This window comes from Nerophis lumbriciformis, linkage group LG05 (genome assembly GCF_033978685.3).
Source record: "Nerophis lumbriciformis linkage group LG05, RoL_Nlum_v2.1, whole genome shotgun sequence".
Taxonomy (NCBI): Eukaryota; Metazoa; Chordata; class Actinopteri; order Syngnathiformes; family Syngnathidae; genus Nerophis; species Nerophis lumbriciformis.
In genome coordinates, this window is record NC_084552.2 from 57,655,936 (window position 1) to 57,682,832 (window position 26,897).

Here is a 26,897-nt window from a genome sequence, read left to right on the forward strand (position 1 = left end):
ATGAGGAAAGTGAGAGTGAAGGACTAGAGGGCAGTGGGAGCGATTCAGATAGGGAAGATGCTGTGAGAGGCGGGTGGGACCTGATATTCAGCTGGGAATGACTAAAACAGTAAATAAACACAAGACATATATATACTCTATTAGCCACAACACAACCAGGCTTATATTTAATATGCCACAAATTAATCCCGCATAACAAACACGTCCATATAACCCGCCAATACAACTCAAACACCTGCACAACACACTCAATCCCACAGCCCAAAGTACCGTTCACCTCCCCAAAGTTCATACAGCACATATATTTCCCCAAAGTCCCCAACGTTACGTACGTGCCATGCACATAGCGGCACGCACGTACGGGCAAGCGATCAAATGTTTGGAAGCCGCAGCTGCATGCGTACTCACGGTACCGCGTCTGCGTATCCAACTCAAAGTCCTCCTGGTAAGAGTCTCTGTTGTCCCAGTTCTCCACAGGCCAATGGTAAAGCTTGACTGTCATCTTCCGGGAATGTAAACAATGAAACACCGGCCGTGTTTGTGTTGCTGAAGTCGGCCGCAATACACCGCTTCCCACCTACAGCTTTCTTCTTTGCTGTCTCCATTGTTCATTGAACAAATTGCAAAAGATTCACCAACACAGATGTCCAGAATACTGTGGACCTGATATTCAGCTGGGAATGACTAAAACAGTAAATAAACACAAGACATATATATACTCTATTAGCCACAACACCACCAGGCTTATATTTAATATGCCACAAATTAATCCCGCATAACAAACACCTACCCCCTCCCGTCCATATAACCCGCCAATCAGTGCCGTGCAGTCACTAGAGGCAGGTGAGGCCACGCCTCACCTGCCATCATGGAAAGAAAAACAATGTAAAAAGAAAACATTTTTATTAAATTGTTATATGTATCCAGTGATTATACTATAAAGTTATTTTCCATTTAACTTCACCAGTTTTAGATTATTTTTATTCAAAATCGCTGAATTTTCACATTTGCCGTTCAAATACTGAGAAGAGACGGTGCGGTGAACAGCAGCCAGTTGAGGCACGTCACTCAGTGCCTCAACATGGATTGCGCAATGACTCGGCTAACTGCTGGCCTGCTGTGCAGTGAGACCGTATTGCTACATGAACTATATTATACATTTCCATAGTTTAGTTTGCTGAGGTATATAATGTACAGTGTATTTTGTCAACAACTGTATGTGTGTAACGTATTTCTTGTGCTGAGCGATCATAAAACGGCTGCAAAAGACGCACTGGCTGAGGCTTCAGTAATCCCGTCTCCTGCACCCCCGCCGTAGATTGCAATCCCTGACGGGAGTGTTATATCAACTAAAGCCCACACTTAAACTTTCCACGTGCAAGATTGAATCTATTTAAAAAAGTTATTTCATAAGAAGCCAAAAAGTGCAAAAACAATAATGTTCGTGTTGGAGGAGTTGTGAATGACTGCAGGGCCACAACATTAGGTACACCTGCAGACTCCTCCAACACGAACATTATTGTTTTTGCACTTTTTGGCTTCTTATTAAATAACTTTTGTAACCTATTTTCATGGGCTTTTCTCTTTGTGATGTTAAGTTCCTGTTATGCGCTGTTATACCGTATATGCCTTGAGCTCTTATTTTGAAGGCGCTAAGAGCGGAAGTGATGACACGTTGGAGTGGAGCGGAAGTTTTTGAAAGAAGGTAAATAAAGTGGTCCTCGTGTAAACTGGAGCCTCCGTGTTTGTTATTTTGTAGTTTCATACAGTATAGGCCACATTTATAAACCCTCGGTTACACTTTTTTAAATAGATTCAATCTTGCACGTGGAAAGTTTAAGTGAGGGCTTTAGTTGATATAACACTCCCGTCAGGGGGTGCATTAATCCAGCAAAACATGGGCGAATGGACTTAATTTATAAGTAAAGGTAAGACCATAATAAAGTTTTTTTTATTAAATGTGCTTTTTTGTGTGCTACAGTTTGTATGTGTAAAGTTAAAGTTAAGTTAAAGTAACAATGATTGTCACACACACACTAGGTGTAATGAAATTTGTCCTCTGCATTTGACCCATCCCCTTGATCACCCCCTGGGAGGTGAGGGGAGCAGTGGGCAGCAGCGGTGCCGCGCCCGGGAATATTTTTTGGTGATTTAACCCCCAATTCCAACCCTTGATGCTGAGTGCCAAGCAGGGAAGAATGCTGGTATGAGCTTTTAAACATAACCCGTTAACTGCTGCCAATCAAATGGTGAATAAGATACTCTTTAGGGTTCATATGTTTGTAAATCTGACTGTGATGAAGTCAGTGCCTCACCAGCCATCAACCTCACCGCACGTCACTGCCGCCAATACAACTCAAACACCTGCACAACACACTCAATCCCACAGCCCAAAGTACCGTTCACCTCCCCAAAGTTAATAAAGCACATATATTTCCCCAAAGTTACGTACGTGACATGCACATAGCGGCACGCACGTACGGGCAAGCGATCAAATGTTTGGAAGCCGCAGCTGCATGCGTACTCACGGTACCGCGTCTGCGTATCCAACTCAAAGTCCTCCTGGTAAGAGTCTCTGTTGTCCCTGTTCTCCACAGGCCAATGGTAAAGCTTAACTGTCATCTTCCGGGAATGTAAACAATAAAACACCGGCTGTGTTATCCGTCACACCAGTCAAGGGGTGCATTCTACGGCGGGGGTGCGTTATCCGGCACAACACCTGCCGCAATACACCGCTTCCCACCTACTGCTTTCTTCTTTGCTGTCTCCATTGTTCATTGAACAAATTGCAAAATATTCACCAACACAGATGTCCAGAATACTGTGGAATTTTTGCGATGAAAACAGACGACTTAATAGCTGGCCACCATGCTGTCCCAAAATGTCCTCTACAATCCGTGACGTCACGCGCTGACGTCATCATACTGAAACGCTTTCAGCAGGATATTTCGCACAAAATTTAAAATTGCACTTTAGTAAGCTAGTGTTGCAATGTTAAGATTTCATCATTGATGTATAAACTATCAGACTGCGTGGTCGGTAGTAGTGGCTGTCAGTAGGCCTTTAAACGTATCCCTGCACCGCGCAGACACGCTTTAGCCGCCATTGACATCCAAAGTGTGCACACCCGGTTTGGCGCTTGGTAGCAGAGACTGTTACCAGCTAATTAATGTGGTGAGCTGCAGGGGTGTGTTGGTTAGCGACACCTTTCCCGGGTTTGAGTGGCGCCATCACTCGGCATCGCTGTCGATTAGAACGTGCACACGAGTGGAGATGAGCGTCCTAAAATGTTGAATGTTGAGAGAGTGGCCGTGCCAGCAACCTGAGGATTCCTGGTTCAATCCCCACCTCGTCACGTCTGTTGTGTCCGTGTCTGTTGTTCACCCTTGCTCCTGATGGGTCGTGGTTAGGGCCTTGCATGGCAGCACCCGCCATCAGTGTGTGAATGTGGAAATAGTGTCAAAGCGCTTTGAGTACCTTGAAGGTAAAAAAGCGCTATACAAGTATAACCCATTTACTATTTACCATAATGTTGAATACGTGGCGGGCAACGTTGAATAATAAAGTTAAAATCAAAGTACCAATGATTGTCACACACACACATTAGGTGTGGCAAAATCATTCTCTACATTTGACCCCTCACCCTTGATCACCCCTGGGAGGTGAGGGGAGCAGTGAGCAGCAGCGGTGGCCGCGCCCAGGAATCATTTTTGGTGATTTAACCCCCAATTCCAACCCTTGATGTTGAGTGCCAAGCAGGGAGGTAATGGCTCCCATTTTTATAGCCTTTGGTATGACTCGGCCGGGGTTTGAACTCACGACCTACCGATTTCATGGCGGACACTCTAACGTGGCGGACCACTTAAAATGAAGTAGCGGGTCACATCAAAGGAAGTGGCGGCACACCTTGAATGATGGGGCAAACCTTGTGAAATAATATGCCAGGCCACATCATTGACATGGTGGGCCACATCAACAATGAATTGGCAGACCACATGGAATGATGTGGCGAACCTCATTTACTAACATGGTGGGCCATTTAAAAATGATGTGGCGGTCCCCAAAAAATGATGCGGCAGCCCATATAAGATCATGTAGAAAACCTGAATAAATAAGATGGCGCGCCACATAATTGATATGGTGGGCCACCTAATTGAAATGGCAGGCCACATTGAATGACGCGACAGACCGTATTGAATGATATGGCGAAAACTTGTTAGATGAAATGGTGGGTCATATAAAATGAAGTGGCGGGCCACTTAAAATTATTTGGCAGACAATGTTGAACAATGTGGAAAGCCTCTTTAAATATTGTGGTGGGCCACTTCAAATGACGTGGAGGCCCACGTTGAATGATGTGGCGAACTTCTTTAAATAACGTGAAGGGCCACATAAATTAAAGTGGCAGACTGTATTGAATGGTGTGGCGAAACCTCGTTAAATAAGATGGTGGGCCGTATAAAATGACGTGACGGGCCAATTAAAATTTTTTGGCAGACAATGTTGAATAATGTTGAAAGCCTCTTTGAATATTGAGATGGGCCACTTCAAATGACGTGGAGGCCCACGTTGAATGATGTGGCGAACTTCTTTAAATAACGTGGAGGGCCACATAAAATAAAGTGGCAGACCGTATTGAATGGTGTGGCGAAACCTCGTTAAATGAGATGGTGGGCCGTGTAAAATGACGTGACGGGCCAATTAAAATTATTTGGCAGACAATGTTGAATGATGTGGAAAGCCTCTTTGAATATTGAGATGGGCCACTTCAAATGACGTGGAGGCCCACGTTGAATGATGTGGCGAACTTCTTTAAATAACATGGAGGGCCACATAAAAAATAAAGTGGCAGACCGTATTGAATGATGTGGCGAAACCGTGTTAAATAAGATGGTGGGCCGTATAAAATGACGTGACGGGCCAATTAAAATTTTTTGGCAGACAATGTTGAATAATGTTGAAAGCCTCTTTGAATATTGAGATGGGCCACTTCAAATGACGTGGAGGCCCACGTTGAATGATGTGGCGAACTTCTTTAAATAACGTGAAGGGCCACGTAAAGTAAAGTGGCAGACCGTTTTGAATGGTGTGGCGAAACCTCGTTAAATAAGATGGTGGGCCGTATAAAATGATGTGACGGGCCAATTAAAATTTTTTGGCAGACAATGTTGAATAATGTTGAAAGCCTCTTTGAATATTGAGATGGGCCATCTCAAATGACGTGGAGGCCCACGCTGAATGATGTGGCGAACTTCTTTAAATAACGTGAAGGGCCACATAAATTAAAGTGGCAGACTGTATTGAATGGTGTGGCGAAACCTCGTTAAATAAGATGGTGGGCCGTATAAAATGACGTGACGGGCCAATTAAAATTTTTTGGCAGACAATGTTGAATAATGTTGAAAGCCTCTTTGAATATTGAGATGGGCCACTTCAAATGACGTGGAGGCCCACGTTGAATGATGTGGCGAACTTCTTTACATAATGTGGAGGGCCACATAAAATAAAAATGTAAATAATATGGCAGGCCACATAATTGATATGGCGGGCCAATTAAAATAAAATGGTGGGCCACTTTAAATATTGTGGGCGACCACATTAAATGATGTGGCGGAATTCTTTAAGAACGATGTTGTGGTCCCATATTTGATTATGTGGGGAAAACCTCAATAAATAATACGGCAGGCCACGTAATTGACATGGCGGGCCATTTAAAATAAAATGGTGGACCACATAAAATAATGTGGGAGACCACGTTGAATGATGTGGCAAACTTCTTTAAGAACGATGTTGTGGTCCCATATTTGATTATGTGGGGAAAACCTCAATAAATAATACGGCAGGCCACATAATTGACATGTCGGGCCACTTAAAATAATGTTGGAGACCACATTGAATGATGTGGCAAACTTCTTTAAGAACGATGTTGCGGCCCATATTTGATTATGTGGGGAAAACCTCAATAAATAATACGGCAGGCCACATAATTGACATGGGTCACTTAAAATAAAATGGTGGGCCACTTAGAATGTGGGAGACCACGTTGACTGATGTGGCAAACTTCTTTAAGAACGATGTTGTGGTCCCATATTTGATTATGTGGGGAAAACCTCAATAAATAACACGGCAGGCCACGTAATTGACATGGGCCATTTAAAATAAAATGGTGGGCCACTTAGAATGTGGGAGACCACATTGAATGATGTGGCAAACTTCTTTAAGAACGATGTCGCGGCCCATATTTGATTGTGTGGGGAAAACCTCAATAAATAACACGGCAGGCCACATAATTGACATGGGCCACTTAAAATAAAATGGTGGGCCACTTAGAATGTGGGAGACCACGTTGAATGATGTGGCAAACTTCTTTAAGAACGATGTTGTGGTCCCATATTTGATTATGTCGGGAAAACCTCAATAAATAATACGGCAGGCCACATAATTGACATGTCAGGCCACTTAAAATAACGTGGGAGACCACGTTGAATGATGTGGCAAACTTCTTTAAGAACGATGTCGCGGCCCATATTTGATTATGTGGGGAAAACGTCAATAAATAACACGGCAGGCCACAAATTGACATGGCGGGCCATTTAAAATAAAATTGTGGGCCACTTAAAACAATGTGGGAGACCACGTTGAATGATGTGGCGGACTTCTTTAAGAACGATGTTGTGGTCCCATTTTCGATTATGTGAGGAAAACCTCGATAAATAATACGGCAGGCCACGTAATTGACCTGTCGGGCCACTTAAAATAATGTGGGAGACCACGTTGAATGATATGGCAAACTTCTTTAAGAACGATGTTGTGGTCCCATATTTGATTATGTGGGGAAAACGTCAATAAATAACACGGCAGGCCACATAATTAACATGGCGGGCCACTTAAAATAAAATGGTGGGCCACTTAAAACAACGTGGGAGACCACGTTGAATGATGTGGCGGACTTCTTTAAGAACGATGTTGTGGTCCCATATTTGATTATGTGAGGAAAAACTCAATAAATAACTCGGCAGGCCACATAATTGATATAGCGGGCCATTTAAAATAAAATAGTGGGCCACTTAAAATAATGTGGGAGACCACGTTGAATGATGTGGCGGACTTCTTTAAGAACGATGTTGTGGTCCCATATTTGATCATGTGAGGAAAACCTCGATAAATAATACGGCAGGCCACATAATTGACCTGTCGGGCCACTTAAAAAAATGTGGGAGACCACGTTGAATGATATGGCAAACTTCATTAAGAACGATGTTGTGGTCCCATATTTGATTATGTGGGGAAAACCTCAATAAATAACACGGCAGGCCACGTAATTGACATGGGCCACTTAAAATAAAATGGTGGGCCATTTAGAATGTGGGAAACCACATTGAATGATGTGGCAAACTTCTTTAAGAACGATGTTGCGGCCCATATTTGATTATGTGGGGAAAACCTCAATAAATAACCCCAGCAGGCCACGTAATTGACATGGCGGGCCACTTAAAATAAAACGGTGGGCCACTTAAAATAATGTGGGAGACCACGTTGAATGATGTGGCAAACTTCTTTAAGAACGATGTTGCGGCCCATATTTGATTGTGTGGGGAAAACCTCAATAAATAACACGGCAGGCCACGTAATTGACATGGGCCAGTTAAAATAAAATGGTGGGCCACTTAGAATGTGGGAGACCACATTGAATGATGTGGCAAACTTCTTTAAGAACGATGTTGTGCTCCCATATTTGATTATGTGGGGAAAACCTCAATAAATAATACGGCAGGCCACATAATTGACATGTCGGGCCACTTTAAATAATGTGGGCGACCACATTGAATGATGTGGCGGAATTCTTTAAGAACGATGTTGTGGTCCCATATTTGATTATGTGGGGAAAACCTCAATAAATAATACGGCAGGCCACGTAATTGACATGGGCCACTTAAAATAAAATGGTGGGCCACTTAGAATGTGGGAGACCACGTTGAATGATGTGGCAAACTTCTTTAAGAACGATGTTGCGGCCCATATTTGATTATGTAGGGAAAACCTCAATAAATAACACGGCAGGCCACGTAATTGACATGGCGGGCCAATTAAAATAATGTGGCGGGCCACTTAAAATAATGTGGGAGACCACGTTGAATGATGTGGCGGACTTCTTTAAGAACGATGTTGTGGTCCCATATTTGATTATGTGAGGAAAACCTCAATAAATAACACGGCAGGCCACATAATTGACATCAAGATTCAAGATGATGACATGGCGGGCCACTTAAAATAAAGTGGCAGGCTACTTGAATGACATTGAATAAAGTGGCGGGCCACATAAAAATGTAGTGCAGACCTTCGATCATCACACAGAAAAAGACGTCACTTCAACATGCGCGCGCCCGTGGCCGCATGGTGCGTGTGCAACATGTTATTTATTTATTTTTTATTTTTTTTAAACCATTTTTAGCGAGTGCGTCTTGTCAGCCGCAGCTCTGGGGAGGAAGCTGATTACTGAAGCATTTATCACGCGTGGTGATTATTGAGAGGATGCGTGCTCATCGCGCGTAAATACGTCGCATTGGACCGCCTGGAGGAGGAGAGAGAAGGAGAGAGAGAGAGAGAGGGAGGGAGGGTAAAGCGGAGAGAGAGAGAGAGAGTTGGTGGCGAGTGTTTTCCTCTCCGCCTGAGCGTCGGTGGTCGCGGTGCTGCGCGCCTGACTAACATGCAGTGCAGAGCGGCGGCCGTGCTGCGCACCGTCATCATCATCATCAGCAGCAGCATCAGCATCAACAACACCCGCGCGCCTTGGACACCCGTGCGCACGCCTCCACTCCGGTCCACGGACGCCTCCTCGCGGGACTCTCTTTCGGGGACCCAACTGTGAGAGGAGAGACAAAAACAAAACAAAAAAAACCGGACCACCAGGACGCAGAAGAAGAAGTGAAAGAAGATGGACTCCCAGTGACGCACCGACCTTTGACGCGCCGCTCGCCGGTCGGACTATAACGCTTGTGGATTGCATGAAACACAGCAGGGGGCGAATGCTGAATTACGATCTGATTGTCTGAGTTCGGGGGTCGCCCCCGTCATTCTGTCGCAACCCCCCTTCTCCTTCCACGCCGCGCGGCTCCTCTCCGTCCGCACGCCAGGATGCAGCTGCTCCGCGTTGCGTGGGCAATAACCGGAGCCGCGATCTGCTGCTTCCTCGTCCTCCTCATCCACTCCCGCCTGCTCAAAGAAGGTAACGATTCAAAAGAAGCTTCTTTATTTATTTATTTATTTATTTTTTTTCTTCCTTGCATCTCCAAATCCCAGAATGGAAAGTTCCATCCGGCATGCGAGGCGCAAATCCAACCTCTTGTTTTAAAGCGTCTCAATAGATGGCACTAGAGTCTAGCTGTAGGGTAACATGGAGGTCAAGCCGCTGTCTAACGTCACATCTCACCTTCCTATGCCTGGAAGATCATCTCCATCTTCATTTACTTGCTTAAAAAAAATAAAAATAAAAAAAATATATATATATCATCACGTGCACTTTAGCTTCTTATGATTTCGCCTTAAACCCAAGGCCTTTCTCTGACATGCTGCATTTAAAAAAAAGCTCCTGGTGGAAGTCAAACTCTCCTTGATGAACTCGGCGGCTAAAAGAGCCGAGGGCAAACACTCTCCGGGCCTCATAGTGAGCTTCCGTCCCCCGGGCAAATATTCAGGTCAAACCGTCTCCCCTTTTGCTGTGGAGAGTGCATGACTACCAGGACTTGCTGTGGAGAGTGCATGACTACCAGGACTTGGAGACCATCCAAGCACACTGAGAGGGACAAAAAAAAAAAAGAACTTGTGCGTCAGCCAAAATGGAAGTGGAGTTGAGGGTTGTTTTTTTTTGTGTGTGTGTGTGCTGGCACATGCCTGAGAAGCCTGCCTTAATGTATAGTGACGTGCTGGTTTTTTTTCCACGCCGGGTCAAAAGGACCGCCGACTAGTACGGCATGAACAAATAAGTGTAAATACAGACAGAAATACAGGTAAAAGCCAGTAAATTAGAATATTTTGAAAAACTTGATTTATTTCAGTAATTGCATTCAAAAGGTGTAACTTGTACATTATATTTATTCATTGCACACAGACTGATGCATTCAAATGTTTATTTCATTTAATTTTGATGATTTGAAGTGGCAACAAATGAAAATCCAAAATTCCGTGTGTCACAAAATTAGAATATTACTTAAGGCTAATACAAAAAAGGGATTTTTAGAAATGTTGGCCAACTGAAAAGTATGAAAATGAAAAATATGAGCATGTACAATACTCAATACTTGGTTGGAGCTCCTTTTGCCTCAATTACTGCGTTAATGCGGCGTGGCATGGAGTCGATGAGTTTCTGGCACTGCTCAGGTGTTATGAGAGCCCAGGTTGCTCTGATAGTGGCCTTCAACTCTTCTGCGTTTTTGGGTCTGGCATTCTGCATCTTCCTTTTCACAATACCCCACAGATTTTCTATGGGGCTAAGGTCAGGGGAGTTGGCGGGCCAATTTAGAACAGAAATACCATGTTCTGTAAACCAGGCACGGGTAGATTTTGCGCTGTGTGCAGGCGCCAAGTCCTGTTGGAACTTGAAATCTCCATCTCCATAGAGCAGGTCAGCAGCAGGAAGCATGAAGTGCTCTAAAACTTGCTGGTAGACGGCTGCGTTGACCCTGGATCTCAGGAAACAGACTGGACCGACACCAGCAGATGACATGGCACCCCAAACCATCACCCAACCATGCAAATGTTGCATTTCCTTTGGAAATCGAGGTCCCAGAGTCTGGAGGAAGACAGGATCCACGTTGCCTGAAGTCTAGTGTAAAGTTTCCACCATCAGTGATGGTTTGGGGTGCCATGTCATCTGCTGGTGTCGGTCCACTCTGTTTCCTGAGATCCAGGGTCAACGCAGCCGTCTACCAGCAAGTTTTAGAGCACTTCATGCTTCCTGCTGCTGACCTGCTCTATGGAGATGGAGATTTCAAGTTCCAACAGGACTTGGCGCCTGCACACAGCGCAAAATCTACCCGTGCCTGGTTTACGGACCATGGTATTTCTGTTCTAAATTGGCCCGCCAACTCCCCTGACCTTAGCCCCATAGAAAATCTGTGGGGTATTGTGAAAAGGAAGATGCAGAATGCCAGACCCAAAAACGCAGAAGAGTTGAAGGCCACTATCAGAGCAACCTGGGCTCTCATAACACCTGAGCAGTGCCAGAAACTCATCGACTCCATGCCACGCCGCATTAACGCAGTAACTGAGGCAAAAGGAGCTCAAACCAAGTATTGAGTATTGTACATGCTCATATTTTTCATTTTCAGACTTTTCAGTTGGCCAACATTTCTAAAAATCCCTTTTTTGTATTAGCCTTAAGTAATATTCTAATTTTGTGACACACGGAAGTTTGGATTTTCATTTGTTGCCACTTCAAATCATCAAAATTAAATGAAATAAACATTTGAATGCATCAGTCTGTGTGCAATGAATAAATATAATGTACAAGTTACACCTTTTGAATGCAATTACTGAAATAAATCAAGTTTTTCAAAATATTCAAATTTACTGGTTTTTACCTGTAGTATGGAAATGTGTTGGAAATTGAGGATATCAGACATAAAGGCAGTGTTTTTTCACCATTGTTGGGCCGCAAGCGCCCCCTAGAGGGCTGTTTCCCAGCTGTGGTCTGTGGTTGCAATACACTTTCCCGCCACATGTGGCAGTAATGACAATAACAAACAAATCAATCAATCAATGTTTTTTTATATAGCCCTAAATCACAAGTGTCTCACAGGGCTGCACAAGCCACTACGACATCCTCGGTACAAAGCCCACATAAGGGCAAGGAAAAACTCACCCCAGTGGGACGTCGATGTGAATGACTATGAGAAACCTTGGAGAGGACCGCATATGTGGGTAACCCTCTAGGGGAGACCCAATGCAATGGATGTCGAGTTGGTCTGACATAATATTGTGAGAGTCCAGTCCATAGTGGATCCAACATAATAGTAAGAGTCCAGTCCATAGTGGGGCCAGCAGGAGACCATCCCGAGCGGAGACGGGTCAGCAGCGCAGAGATGTTCCCAACCGATGCACAGGCGAGCGGTCCACCCCGGGTCCCAACTATGGACAGCCAGCACTTCATCCATGGCCACCGGACCTGTGCCCCCCCTCCACAAGGGAGAGGGGAGCAGAGGAGAAAAGAAAAGAAATGGCAGATCAACTGGTCTAAAAGGGGGGTGTATTTAAAGGCTAGAGTATACAAATGAGTTTTAAGATGGGACTTAAATGCTTCTACTGAGGTAGCATCTCTAATTGTTACCGGGAGGGCATTCCATAGTACTGGAGCCCCAATAGAAAATGCTCTACAGCCCGCAGACTTTTTGGGGGCTCTGGGAATCACTAATAAGCCGGAGTTCTTTGAACGCAGATTTCTTGCCGGGACATATGGTACAATACAATCGACAAGATAGGCTGTAGCTAGACCGTGTAGTATTTTATACGTAAGTAGTAAAACCTTGAAGTCGCATCTTAAGTGCACAGGAAGCCAGTGCAGGTGAGCCAGTATAGGCGTAATATGATCAAACTTTCTTGTTCTTGTCAAAAGTCTAGCAGCCACATTTTGTACCAATTGTAATCTTTTTTTTTTCTTATTAAAGAAATTCATAAAGTCATCTGCCGAGTGGGTGGAGCTATTGGGAGGAGTCCCTTGTTGGGTTAGCGATGCTACTGTACTAAACAAAAATTTTAACAACAAATAGAAGAAGTCTGGAGCGAAAGTCAGAAGTTTCTTAAGCGCAAAAATTATGACTAAAGTGGTGAAGCTGTGTTTTTATATGCACTTTATATTTGTTTCAAAATGTATATATTATTAATATTTAATATCAATTAGGTTAGAATATATGTTATTAATGGATTGGTTTCATCTTTTGACAATGTTTATCTCGTTTAACTTGTAAGTAAGTTAGATGTAATTAGTGAATACCATTCAAATCAAGAGTAGGATTACTAATTCAGTGTTATAATTGAGTGGGACACGTTGGACCCGCGAGAGGGACAAGCGGTAGAAAATGGACGGATTTATAGAAGTTGGACCCCAAGTTCCAAAAGGTTAATAACCCCAGAATTAAGGAACAATATCACATATTATGAGATGTTCCTTATGGTAGTTCTTATGATTTTTGTTGTACAATTAAAACACTTTGTCGGGGTCTACATAGATTTGGCATATATTGTTTTATTGACATTTTCACGCCGTTTTCTGATCATTTCTTCAGGATGTGCCGTGTGGTCGCCGACTAGTACGGCATGAACAAATAAGTGGAAATACAGACAAAAATAGAATGGAAATGTGTTGGAAATTGAGGATATCAGACATAAAGGCAGTGTTTTTTCACCATTGTTGGGCCGCAAGCGCCCCCTAGAGGGCTGTTTTTCAGCTGTGGTACGTGGTTGCAATACACTTTCCCACCACATGTGGCAGTAATGACAATAACAAAGAAACAGAAGAAGTCTGGAGCGAAAGTCAGACAGACGTTTCTTAAGCGCAAAAATTATGACTAAAGTGGTGAAGCTGTGTTTTGATTTGCACTTTATTTTTGTTGCAAAATGTATATATTATTAATATTTAATATCAATTAGGTTAGAATGTATGTTAATGGATTGGTTTCATGGTTCATATCTTTTGACAATGTTTATCCTGTTTAATTGTAAGTAGGTTAGATGTAATTAGTGAATACCATTCAAATCAAGAGTAGGATTACTAATTCAGTGTTATAATTGAGTGGGACAAGTTGGACCCCCGAGAGGGACAAGCGGTAGAAAATGGATGGATGTATGGAAGTTGGACCCCAAGTTCCAAAAGGTTAATAACCCCAGAATTAAGGAACAATATCACATACTATGAGATGTTCCATATAGTAGTTCTTATGATGTTTGTTGTACAATTACAACACTTTGTCGGGGTCTACATAGATTTGGCATATATTGTTTTATTGATATTTTCACGCCGTTTTCTGATCATTTCTTCAGGATGTGCCGTGTGGTCGCCGACTAGTACGGCATGAACAAATAAGTGGAAATACAGACAAAAATAGAATGGAAATGTGTTGGAAATAGAGGATATCAGACATAAAGGCAGTGTTTTTTCACCATTGTTGGGCCGCAAGCGCCCCCTAGAGGGCTGTTTTCCAGCTGTGGTACGTGGTTGCAATACACTTTCCCACCACATGTGGCAGTAATGACAATAACAAACAAACAGAAGAAGTCTGGAGCGAAAGTCAGTCAGAAGTTTCTTAAGCGCAGAAATTATGACTAAAGTGGTGAAGCTGTGTTTTGATTTGCACTTTATTTTTGTTGCAAAATGTATATATTATTAATATTTAAAATCAATTACGTTAGAATATATGTTATTAATGGATTGGTTTCATGGTTCATATCTTTTGACAATGTTTATCCTGTTTAACTTGTAAGTAGGTTAGATGTAATTAGTGAATACCATTCAAATCAAGAGTAAATAAATGGGTTGTACTTGTAAATCAAGAGTAGGATTACTAATTCAGTGTTATAATTGAGTGGGAAATGTTGGACTCCCGATAGGGACAAGCGGTAGAAAATGGATGGATGTATGGAAGTTGGACCCCAAGTTCCAAAAGGTTAATAACCCCAGAATTAAGGAACAATATCACATACTATGAGATGTTCCATATAGTAGTTCTTATGATTTTTGTTGTACAATTAAAACACTTTGTCGGGGTCTACATAGATTTGGCATATATTGTTTTATTGACATTTTCACGCCGTTTTCTGATCATTTCTTCAGGATGTGCCGTGTGGTCGCCGACTAGTACGGCATGAACAAATAAGTGGAAATACAGACAAAAATAGAATGGAAATGTGTTGGAAATAGAGGATATCAGACATAAAGGCAGTGTTTTTTCACCATTGTTGGGCCGCAAGCGCCCCCTAGAGGGCTGTTTTCCAGCTGTGGTACGTGGTTGCAATACACTTTCCCACCACATGTGGCAGTAATGACAATAACAAACAAACAGAAGAAGTCTGGAGCGAAAGTCAGTCAGAAGTTTCTTAAGCGCAGAAATTATGACTAAAGTGGTGAAGCTGTGTTTTGATTTGCACTTTATTTTTGTTGCAAAATGTATATATTATTAATATTTAAAATCAATTACGTTAGAATATATGTTATTAATGGATTGGTTTCATGGTTCATATCTTTTGACAATGTTTATCCTGTTTAACTTGTAAGTAGGTTAGATGTAATTAGTGAATACCATTCAAATCAAGAGTAAATAAATGGGTTGTACTTGTAAATCAAGAGTAGGATTACTAATTCAGTGTTATAATTGAGTGGGAAATGTTGGACTCCCGAGAGGGACAAGCGGTAGAAAATGGATGGATGTATGGAAGTTGGACCCCAAGTTCCAAAAGGTTAATAACCCCAGAATTAAGGAACAATATCACATACTATGAGATGTTCCATATAGTAGTTCTTATGATTTTTGTTGTACAATTAAAACACTTTGTCGGGGTCTACATAGATTTGGCATATATTGTTTTATTGACATTTTCACGCCGTTTTCTGATCATTTCTTCAGGATGTGCCGTGTGGTCGCCGACTAGTACGGCATGAACAAATAAGTGGAAATACAGACAAAAATAGAATGGAAATGTGTTGGAAATTGAGGATATCAGACATAAAGGCAGTGTTTTTTCACCATTGTTGGGCCGCAAGCGCCCCCTAGAGGGCTGTTTTCCAGCTGTGGTACGTGGTTGCAATACACTTCCCCACCACATGTGGCAGTAATGACAATAACAAAGAAACAGAAGAAGTCTGGAGCGAAAGTCAGACAGACGTTTCTTAAGCGCAAAAATTATGACTAAAATGGTGAAGCTGTGTTTTGATTTGCACTTTATTTTTGTTGCAAAATGTATATATTATTAATATTTAATATCAATTAGGTTAGAATGTATGTTATTAATGGATTGGTTTTTATGGTTCATATCTTTTGACAATGTTTATCCTGTTTAACTGTAAGTAGGTTAGATGTAATTAGTGAATACCATTCAAATCAAGAGTAGGATTACTAATTCAGTGTTATAATTGAGTGGGAAATGTTGGACTCCCGATAGGGACAAGCGGTAGAAAATGGATGGATGTATGGAAGTTGGACCCCAAGTTCCAAAAGGTTTATAACCCCAGAATTAAGGAACAATATCACATACTATGAGATGTTCCATATAGTAGTTCTTATTATTTTTGTTGTACAATTAAAACACTTTGTCGGGATCTACATAGATTTGGCATATATTGTTTTATTGACATTTTCACGCCGTTTTCTGATCATTTCTTCAGGATGTGCCGTGTGGTCGCCGATTAGTACGGCATGAACAAATAAGTGGAAATACAGACAAAAATAGAATGGAAATGTGTTGGAAATTGAGGATATCAGACATAAAGGCAGTGTTTTTTCACCATTGTTGGGCCGCAAGCGCCCCCTAGAGGGCTGTTTTCCAGCTGTGGTACGTGGTTGCAATACACTTTCCCACCACATGTGGCAGTAATGACAATAACAAAGAAACAGAAGAAGTCTGGAGCGAAAGTCAGACAGACGTTTCTTAAGCGCAAAAATTATGACTAAAGTGGTGAAGCTGTGTTTTGATTTGCACTTTATTTTTGTTGCAAAATGTATATATTATTAATATTTAATATCAATTAGGTTAGAATGTATGTTAATGGATTGGTTTCATGGTTCATATCTTTTGACAATGTTTATCCTGTTTAATTGTAAGTAGGTTAGATGTAATTAGTGAATACCATTCCAATCAAGAGTAGGATTACTAATTCAGTGTTATAATTGAGTGGGAAATGTTGGACCCCCGAGAGGGACAACCGGTAAAAAATGGATGGATTTATAGAAGTTGGACCCCAAGTTCCAAAAGGTTTATAACCCCAGAATTAAGGAACAATATCACATACTATGAGATGTTCCATATAGTAGTTCTTATGATTTTTGTTGTACAATTAAAACACTTTGTCGGGGTCTACATAGATTTGGCATATATTGTTTTATTGACATTTTCACGCCGTTTTCTGATCATTTCTTCAGGATGTGCCGTGTGGTCGCCGACTAGTACGGCATGAACAAATAAGTGGAAATACAGACAAAAATAGAATGGAAATGTGTTGGAAATTCAGGATATCAGACATAAAGGCAGTGTTTTTTCACCATTGTTGGGCCGCAAGCGCCCCCTAGAGGGCCGCCCCCAAAAAATGTCTGTTTCCCAGCTGTGGTACGTGGTTGCAATACACTTTCCCACCACATGTGGCAGTAATGACAATAACAAAGAAACAGAAGAAGTCTGGAGCGAAAGTCAGACAGACGTTTCTTAAGCGCAAAAAATATGACTAAAGTGGTGAAGCTGTGTTTTTATTTGCACTTTATTTTTGTTGCAAAATGTATATATTATTAATATTTAATATCAATTAGGTTAGAATGTATGTTAATGGATTGGTTTCATGGTTCATATCTTTTGACAATGTTTATCCTGTTTAACTGTAAGTAGGTTAGATGTAATTAGTGAATACCATTCCAATCAAGAGTAGGATTACTAATTCAGTGTTATAATTGAGTGGGACAAGTTGGACCCCCGAGAGGGACAAGCGGTAGAAAATGGATGGATGTATGGAAGTTGGACCCCAAGTTCCAAAAGGTTAATAACCCCAGAATTAAGGAACAATATCACATATGAGATGTTCCATATAGTAGTTCTTATGATTTTTTCAATTAAAACACTTTGTCGGGGTCTACATGGATTTGGCATATATTGTTTTATTGACATTTTCAAGCCGCTTTCTGATCATTTCTTCAGGATGCGCCGTTTTGTTCTTATTTATGTGCCTCCACTTTGACTGCGTCTTCTCCTCATCAGCCATTTTGTAGTTTCTTCCATAGCGAGTCTACTGATGGATAAAAGTTTGAACTTAGAGGCTGCTTTGTGTTGGAAATGGCAACAGCGGAGGATGCATGTGCATGTGCGAGCCAGTCCGCCCCACAACACGACGGAAGCGAAAAATGAGCTTTTCGACTCGCGCAATGCACTTTGGGTAAATGTATATCATACATGGATAATCTGTCGGGGTAAACGTCACAGGCTTGCAAATTCCGAACAGCTTGTTTGGCGGAAGTATGAAGGGAGGCAAGATTGTTTTATAATTTTCCCCGCCATGCCTCCATGGTTTGATTTCACATTTCCGTGGCTTAAACAGACCCCACATCCACAAAAACAGGTACCAGTATGTAAGAAAAAGTTGGTTTTGCATAAAAGAGCCCCTTGTGACTAGAGATGTCCGATAATATCGGCCTGCCTATAAATGCGTTAAAATGTAATATCGGAAATTATCGGTATCGTTTTTTTTTTTTATCAGTATCGTTTTATTTTGTATTTATTTATTTATTTTTTTACTGTTTTTTTAATTAAATCAACATAAAAAAACACAAGATACACTTACAATTAGTGCACCAACCTAAAAAAAAATCTTCCTCCCCCATTTACACTCATTCACACAAAAGGGTTGTTTCTTTCTGTTATTAATATTGTGGTTCCTACATTATATATCAATATATATCAATACAGTCTGCAAGGGATACAGTCCGTAAGCACACATGATTGTGCGTGCTGCTGGTCCACTAATAGTACTAACCTTTAACAGTTAATTTTACTCATTTTCATTAATTACTAGTTTCTATGTAACTGTTTTTATATTGTTTTACTTTCTTTTTTTAGTCAAGAAAATGTTTCTAATTTATTTATCTTATTTTATTTTATTTTTATTTTTTTTAAAGTATCTTATCTTCACCATACCTGGTTGTCCAAATTAGGCATAATAATGTGTTAATTCCACGACTGTATATATCGGCTGATATCGGGATCGGTTGATATCGATATCGGTAATTAAAGAGTTGGACAATATCGAAATGTCAGATATCGGCAAAAAGCCATTATCGGACATCCCTAATGCTAACCCATTTGAAGCGTCACCACCACATTTAAGCAGCCTCTCCTCGGCAAGCCAGGCAGGGCTAAAGCAATAACAAATGTTTTTATAGCAGCAGATATAAGTCAATATTGCATTAAAAACTAGATTTTGACCCACTTCTATGGTGGAAGAACAATGAAACCATATATCCTCTTACTGCCAAGTTAGCCATGCTGGGGGGGGGGGGGGGGGGGAACTTAATCTGAGGCTCAGTTGACTTGAAACTATCGGTAATTAAAGTGTTGGACAATATCGGATATCAGCAAAAAGCCAATATCGGACATCCCTACTTGTAACATGTTTGTCTTTTCAAAAAGACCAACATGTGACATACCTATACCCGTATCACACACACTGGTTCATAACCAATAACTACGGGAGTGAATACAGACCAAAATAATGTAATAAATTATGTTTTGTAAATGATGATTTCAAGATATTTAACACTACAAATTGTGGATAAATGATATCAGACACTATCATTTCTTCCATATACGTTGTTGTCAAGACTTGGACTTTGGCTTGGTTTGTTCTCCCGTGGTGCAAATGAGCATTTGGACCAGACATGGCGTGAAGGTGAAGACATTATTTATTTTAAACTATCAAAAAAAGAATAAACAAAAAGCGCGCACAGTGGCGGAGAATAAAACTAGACTTTAAACACAAAACTTGCACATTGGCAGAAACTATGAACAATTAAACAAAACACTAACTGTGGCTTAACAAACAAAAACTTACTTGGCATGGAACCGGCATGAAAAAAAGAGTAGCAAGGGTCATCAGGGTGTGGAGAGTGTGCAGGAGCATAAATGCGGGGATGTCGTCAGAACGAACAACAGAAAATGAATGAACTTAAATACTATGGACATGATTAGTGAAAGCAGGTGCGTGACTCGAAACGTGAAACAGGTGCGTGACGTGACAGGTGAAAACTAATGGTTGCTATGGTGACAAGAGTGCACAATGAGTCCAAACGTGGAACAGGTGCGTGACGTGACAGGTGAAACTAATGGTTGCTATGGTGACAAAACAAAACAAAAGTGCACAAAAAGTCCAAAATTCAAACCGAACATTACTAAAACAAAACATGATCACACAGACATGACAGTTGTATTGTTTCTTAAGCCGGCTCACGTGAGTACTTTCTGTAATTCTGTAATTTTACTCCGCGTTTTGATATGCCAAGCTGTATCAAAAACGCCATCATGTGTACCAATATGACACGTTGTTTCTTTTAAAAAAAAAACACACATGAGTCAATACTGACGGAAACATTGTATAATGTAAACATACAGAATATATTCATTGACTTGGACATGATGGATTCAGGATACCAGAAACTATGAATTAAGGATACCAGGATTTCTTCATATACAACTTCTTAAACTCGCTGACATCAGTACTTTGTTTGAGTTTCTTTCTCAATCAGTGACATCATTTTACTCCGCATATTAATCTCCCAAGCTTCTCTTTATGCAGTTCTTCTCAAATAGTGCGGTGGGCCCCCGTGGGGGATACGGTAAGGGACCTCCAGTATTAGCGTCATTTTTTTTTTTTCCCTTTCTTGAACAATACACAAGCCTCCAGCTAGGTGGCAGCACTGCTGGAATTAACCAACAGGCTTTAACGGAAAATATTACCAAGTATACATGCATAAATTTACCGGTAACGAGGACAGACATATATGAACAAATAGTGTCAGGTTCTCAGTAGGATTTCAATTCAGGAGGTGTGTGAACGTTGTTTGTCTACTAGAGGGGGCATGGCAGAAAATAATTGAGAACCACTGATTTCACACAGACTTTGATCCTGTACTTGATTTATTAAATCAGGTGTTACATTCAAGTCTTGCACTTACACATAAATAACCTTCCTCTATAGCAGGGCTATTCAACTACATAATGGAGAGGGCCGCAGTTTCAAGGGCCCAAGGTCTCAGGGGCAGAACATCGAAATCCGAAGGTTATATTCCTTGGAGACTGCTTTTACTTAATTGCAGAGTAAACACATCTTTCACACTGCACTGTCAATACATTCAATATTATGCCCCCTCTACTTGTTTCCAGCGTGTGCAGCTAGACAGATAGTTAACAGCATGAAGAAACAGAAGCTCCATAAGTTTTGTGGAGGATTGATATTCCTTCGTCTGAATTATGTTTCCTCAATTTGATTTCTTTACACTTCTTCTTTCATTTAGATTTGTAAGACTGAATGTGTAAGCGTAAAATAAAGATGACAAAAGTATAACATTCATTGTGTATTCACATAAATAATCAATCGATGTTTATTCATATAGCCCTAAATCACAAGTGTCTCAAAGGGCTGCACAAGCCACAACGACATCCTAAGTACAGAGCCCACATAAGGGAAAGGAAAAACTCACCCCAGTGGGACGTAGATCTGAATGACTATGAGAAACCTTGGAGAGGACCGCATATGTGGGTAACCCCCCACACCCCTTCTAGGGGAGATCGAAAGCAATGGATGTCGAGTGGGTCTGACATAGTATTGTGAAAGTCCAGTCCATAGTGGATCTAACATAATAGTGAGAGTCCAGTCCGTAGTGGGGCCAGCAGGAAACCATCCCGAGCGGACCATTGTGTATTTTTCATAAATAAAATAGAAGGTTTAGTGTCAATACACGTAGACTATAAACTACAGATGCTTACACATATAGAAATGAAAACATTGCACACACTGCATGTGACCTATTATAATTCAACCGAAGGTGTAGCGTTATCGCCCTCTACTGGTCAAATTTAGCGCGAAACGTATTAAACGAGACAAAAACACGATCACGAACACAAAAAAAATCGCTGAATCCAATGAAATCGTATACGTCTAGTCTCTTTCGTGAATGAGCTAAATAATATTATTTGATATTTTATGGTGATGTGTTAATAATTTCACACATAAGTCGCTCCTGAGTATAAGTCACACCCCCGGCCAAACTATGAAAAAAAACTCTGACTTGTAGTCCGAAAAATACGGTATATATACATATATATATGTATATATATATATATATATATATATATATATATATATATTTTCCTGACCGAACGAATATCAAGCTCTACCCCGGTATTGAGTACTGTATAACGGATAAACCACAGAAACCTTGACTATATATATATATATATATATATATATATGTATATATATATATATATATATATATATATATATATATATATATATATATATACATATATATATATATATATATATGTATATATATATATATATATATATATGTATGTATATATATGTATATATATATATATATATATATATATAAGTTCTAAATAAAATAATAAATAATTAAATTAATGAAATTGTATTTATAAAATCCCCTGAAGAGCAGGGAAACCTGCGAAACAGGCTTGTAGGGATTAGATAGCCTCTATGTTTTGTCCTGACCGAACGAATATCCTGCTCTACCCCGGTATTGAGTACTGTATAACGGATAAACCACAGAAACCTTGACTATATATATATATATATATATATATATATATATATATATATATATATATATATATATATATATATATATATATATATATATATATATATATATATATATATATATATGTATGTATGTATATATATATATATATATATATATATATATATATATATATATATATATATATATATATATATATATATATATATATATATATATAAGTTCTAAATAAAATAATAAATAATTAAATTAATGAAATTGTATTTATAAAATCCCCTGAAGAGCAGGGAAACCTGCGAAACAGGCTTGTAGGGATTAGATAGCCTCTATGTTTTGTCCTGACCGAACGAATATCCTGCTCTACCCCGGTATTGAGTACTGTATAACGGATAAACCACAGAAACCTTGACTATATATATATATATATATATATATATATATATATATATATATATATATATATATATATATATATATATATATATTCATTCTTGTTTGCACTAATTAGTATGATTAGAACATTTGAGCATTATGTTTTGTTCAATTACACTAAGTGTGTTCATCCTAAACTTTCCTGCATCGTAATAATATTAATATTGTACTATGAGATTCTGATACCGTTACATTCCTAATTAATACAGAATATCTAATAAATAATGAGTTATGGATGATGAATTCAAAACAAATGATATCAGACACAGTGGATTCAGGATAAGTGATTCTAGACATATCCTCCATCTGCCTTGTACTGTTCCTAAAACGGGCTCACATAAGTACATTGAGTTCTTTCTCAATACGTTCTATCATTTTAGTCTGCATATTGATATGTGAAACGTCCCTTAATGTGTTGTAAGATGCTTCCCCAGCAGGCACAAGACAACGTCGATCATACGTACATGTCCTTTAAAACAGACTTCGAAACAATGTCGCAATGTAGTTGTGTTTTGTAAATGGAGACAACGTTGGTGTCTTACGTTGGATTCACGTTGTTTCCATGGTCAAATCAAGGTCACATTATGGCCGTGTCAAAAAGCATGTTGTTCCAACGTTAGGTTTGAGTTGCTCAGCATCAGGAACTAATTTGACGACGTTTCAATGTATTGTGTTTGCTGGGTTGTCTTTTCAGACAGACAATCATATGACCCCCTACCTCTATGACAAAAGCGTTGTTTCATGAAAAAATAAACGCGGGAAAATATTGTGACCAAAACGTTCTATCATGAATAGATAAATACCTAATAAACAAAGTTCAGAATACTTACATCAGACTGTATGGTTCTATGCTAGTAGGTAACTAGTACCTAGTAACCTGGCTCATGTCGAGTTCCTTGCTCAATTAAATAAGATTGTATCATTTCACTCCACATATTGATTATGTATCGTGATTTGCTTGTCTTTTCAACAAGAAGACACTACAAAAGGTGACTTGTAAATTATGAATTCTGGATATCAGACCCTATGATTCAAAGGCCTACTGAAACCCACTTCTACCGACCACGCAGTCTGATAGTTTATATGTCAATGATGAAATCTTAACATTGCAACACATGCCCATACGGCCGGGTTAGCTTACTAAAGTGCAATTTTAAATTTCACGCGAAATATCCTGCTGAAAACGGATTGTGGAGGACATTTTGGGACAGCATGGTGGCCAGCTATTAAGTCGTCTGTTTTCATCGCAAAATTCCACAGTATTCTGGACATCTGTGTTGGTGAATCTTTTGCAATTTGTTCAATGAACAATGGAGACAGCAAAGAAGAAAGCTGTAGGTGGGAAGTGGTGTATTGCGGCCGACTTCAGCAACACAAACACGGCCGGTGTTTCATTGTTTACATTCCCGGAAGATGACAGTCAAGCTTTACCATTGGCCTGTGGAGAACCGGGACAACAGAGACTCTTACCAGGAGGACTTTGAGTTGGATACGCAGACGCGGTACCGTGAGTACGCATGCAGCTGCGGCTTCCAAACATTTGATCGCTTGCCCGTACGTGCGTGCCGCTATGTGCATGTCACGTACGTAACTTTAGGGACTTTGGGGAAATATATCTGCTGTATGAACTTTGGGGAGGTGAACGGTACTTTGGGCTGTGGGATTGAGTGTGTTGTGTGTCATGTCTGTGTAATCATGTTTTGTTTTAAGTCATGTTTTGTTTAGTTATAGGACTCTTTAGTTTCTGTCTTTTCACTCCCTTGTCTTGTTTCCATGATTAGCCCATTAGTTTCACCTGTTCCACGTTTGGACTCATTGTGCACTCTTGATTGTCACCATAGCAACCCATTAGTTTTCACCTGTCACGTCACGCACCTGTTTCACGTCTTGAGTCACGCACCTGTTTTCGTTAATCATGTCTGTAGTATTTAAGTTCAGTGTTTTTCAGTTTGTCTTTCCATGTCCATTCCTCAAGCAACTTTTTTTGTCCAAGCCAAGTAAGTTTTTGTTCCATGTTTATAGTCTTTTTGGTTTCATAGTTTGTTCTCCGCCATTGTGCGTGTTTTTTCGTTTGTACTTTTTTGCTATAGTCTTTTGGTTTCATAGTTTATTCTCCGCCACTGTGCGCGCTTTTCGTTTGTACTTTTTTTTGATATATTAATAAATCATGTACCTTCATTCCCGTCTCGCCCGAGCCAACTTTCCGTTGCATCCCGGAAAAGCAAACACCCAAGATCAAGTCATGACAGTGTGCAGGTGTTTGAGTTGTATTGGTGGGTCATATGGACGGGAGGAGGGAGGTGTTTGTTATGCGGGATTAATTTGTGGCATATTAAATATAAGCCTGGTTGTGTTGTGGCTAATAGAGTATATATATGTCTTGTGTTTATTTACTGTTTTAGTCATTCCCAGCTGAATATCAGGTCCCACCCGCCTCTCACAGCATCTTCCCTATCTGAATCGCTCCCACTGCCCTCTAGTCCTTCACTCTCACTTTCCTCATCCACAAATCTTTCATCCTCGCTCAAATTAATGGGGAAATGGTCGCTTTCTCGGTCCGAATCGCTCTCGCTGCTGGTGGCCATGATTGTAAACAATGTGCAGATGTGAGGAGCTCCACAACCTGTGACGTCACGCGCATATCGTCTGCTACTTCCGATACAGGCAAGGCTTTTTTATCAGCAACCAAAAGTTGCGAACTTTATCGTCGATGTTCTCGACTAAATCCTTTCAGCAAAAATATGGCAATATCGCGAAATGATCAAGTATGACACATAGAATGGACCTGCTATCCCCGTTTAAATAAGAAAATCGCATTTCAGTAGGCCTTTAAGGATAATTGATATCAGAGGCTGTGGATCTCAGCATCTCAATATAAGTGCTGTTCTGTTTCTTTAACTCGCTCATATGAAATTTATAATGCAACCTGTAATTGTTCTGCACATATTGATATGCACAGTTTCCTTTAACGTGTTCTGACATGCTAGTCTTTACCAGAGGTGGGACCAAGTCATTGTTTTGCAAGTCACAAGTAAGTCTCAAGTCTTTGCCCTCAAGTCCGAGTCAAGTCCCGAGTCAAGACAGGCAAGCCCCGAGTCAAGTCCAAAGTCAAGACTGGAAAGTCTCAAGTCAAGTCCTAAGTCCTGCATTTTGAGTTTCGAGTCCTTTCAAGTCCTTTTAACCACAGACTAATATATTAACACAGATTGTGTATGCTTTTCAAACGCTGTATTTATTTATTAAAACAAGTGCATTTTAAATTGCAGGAAAGAAAATTGTGCTGACATTGCACTTTATAATAGCACTATTAACCAGTCATTTTAAACATTAACTCATTCCTTTACAGAACAAACACATTGAAAAATAAAGTTCAAATGTACTTATTTGTACAAAAGTGTTAACATTGAAAAAACATGACATATACGTGAACATGACAAAAAAGTTGTACTTTTTATATGTCAGGGCCCTATGCTGCATTGCATTTGCAAAAGACCAAATTAGCCAAGAGTCTGTCAGTCATTTGTGCACGATGGGGGCGTAGTATTTATTTTACCTTTATTTTACTATTTTTGTCTTTTTTTAGGTGGCTAAAATACGCGGTGCTAACGTTACGTGTGATATATTGACTAACGTAACCCTGCTTAAAAAAAATCACTGAACAAAAAGTATGAATAAGGTAGTGAACTGCAACAGAGTCCCGTGTTTGCAATAACGTTATAACGTTAGCAGTGAGTTTACAGCCTCACTGATTTAACTACACAGCAAATAAAAGTCACGTTACTTAGCCAATAAACGTTATCTTACATTCAAAACTTACCGTTCTTTGTGCAACTTCAAATGCCGGACGAAGTTGGAAGTTGTTGCCTCTCTATCAGTCATTTTCGAACCGCATGTGTTGCATACTGCAAACCGTTTTGTGTTGACCACCTCGTAATT

General features: G+C 40.2%; 1 protein-coding gene across 3 annotated transcripts in view; it reads left to right on the top strand.

Moving 5' to 3' along the window:
- The window catches only part of tafa5a (TAFA chemokine like family member 5a), a 552,376-nt gene that overhangs the window by 140,235 nt on the left and 385,244 nt on the right, over positions 1 to 26,897 (top strand). The window contains exon 1 of one of the 3 annotated variants that reach the window (XR_009815217.2): positions 8,652 to 9,226. The exons of the other annotated variants lie outside the window; for them this stretch is intronic. The gene's annotated coding sequence lies outside the window, so the exon portion shown is untranslated. Of the gene's footprint in view, positions 1 to 8,651; positions 9,227 to 26,897 lie in introns of those variants that run through there. 3 annotated transcript variants of the gene reach the window in all.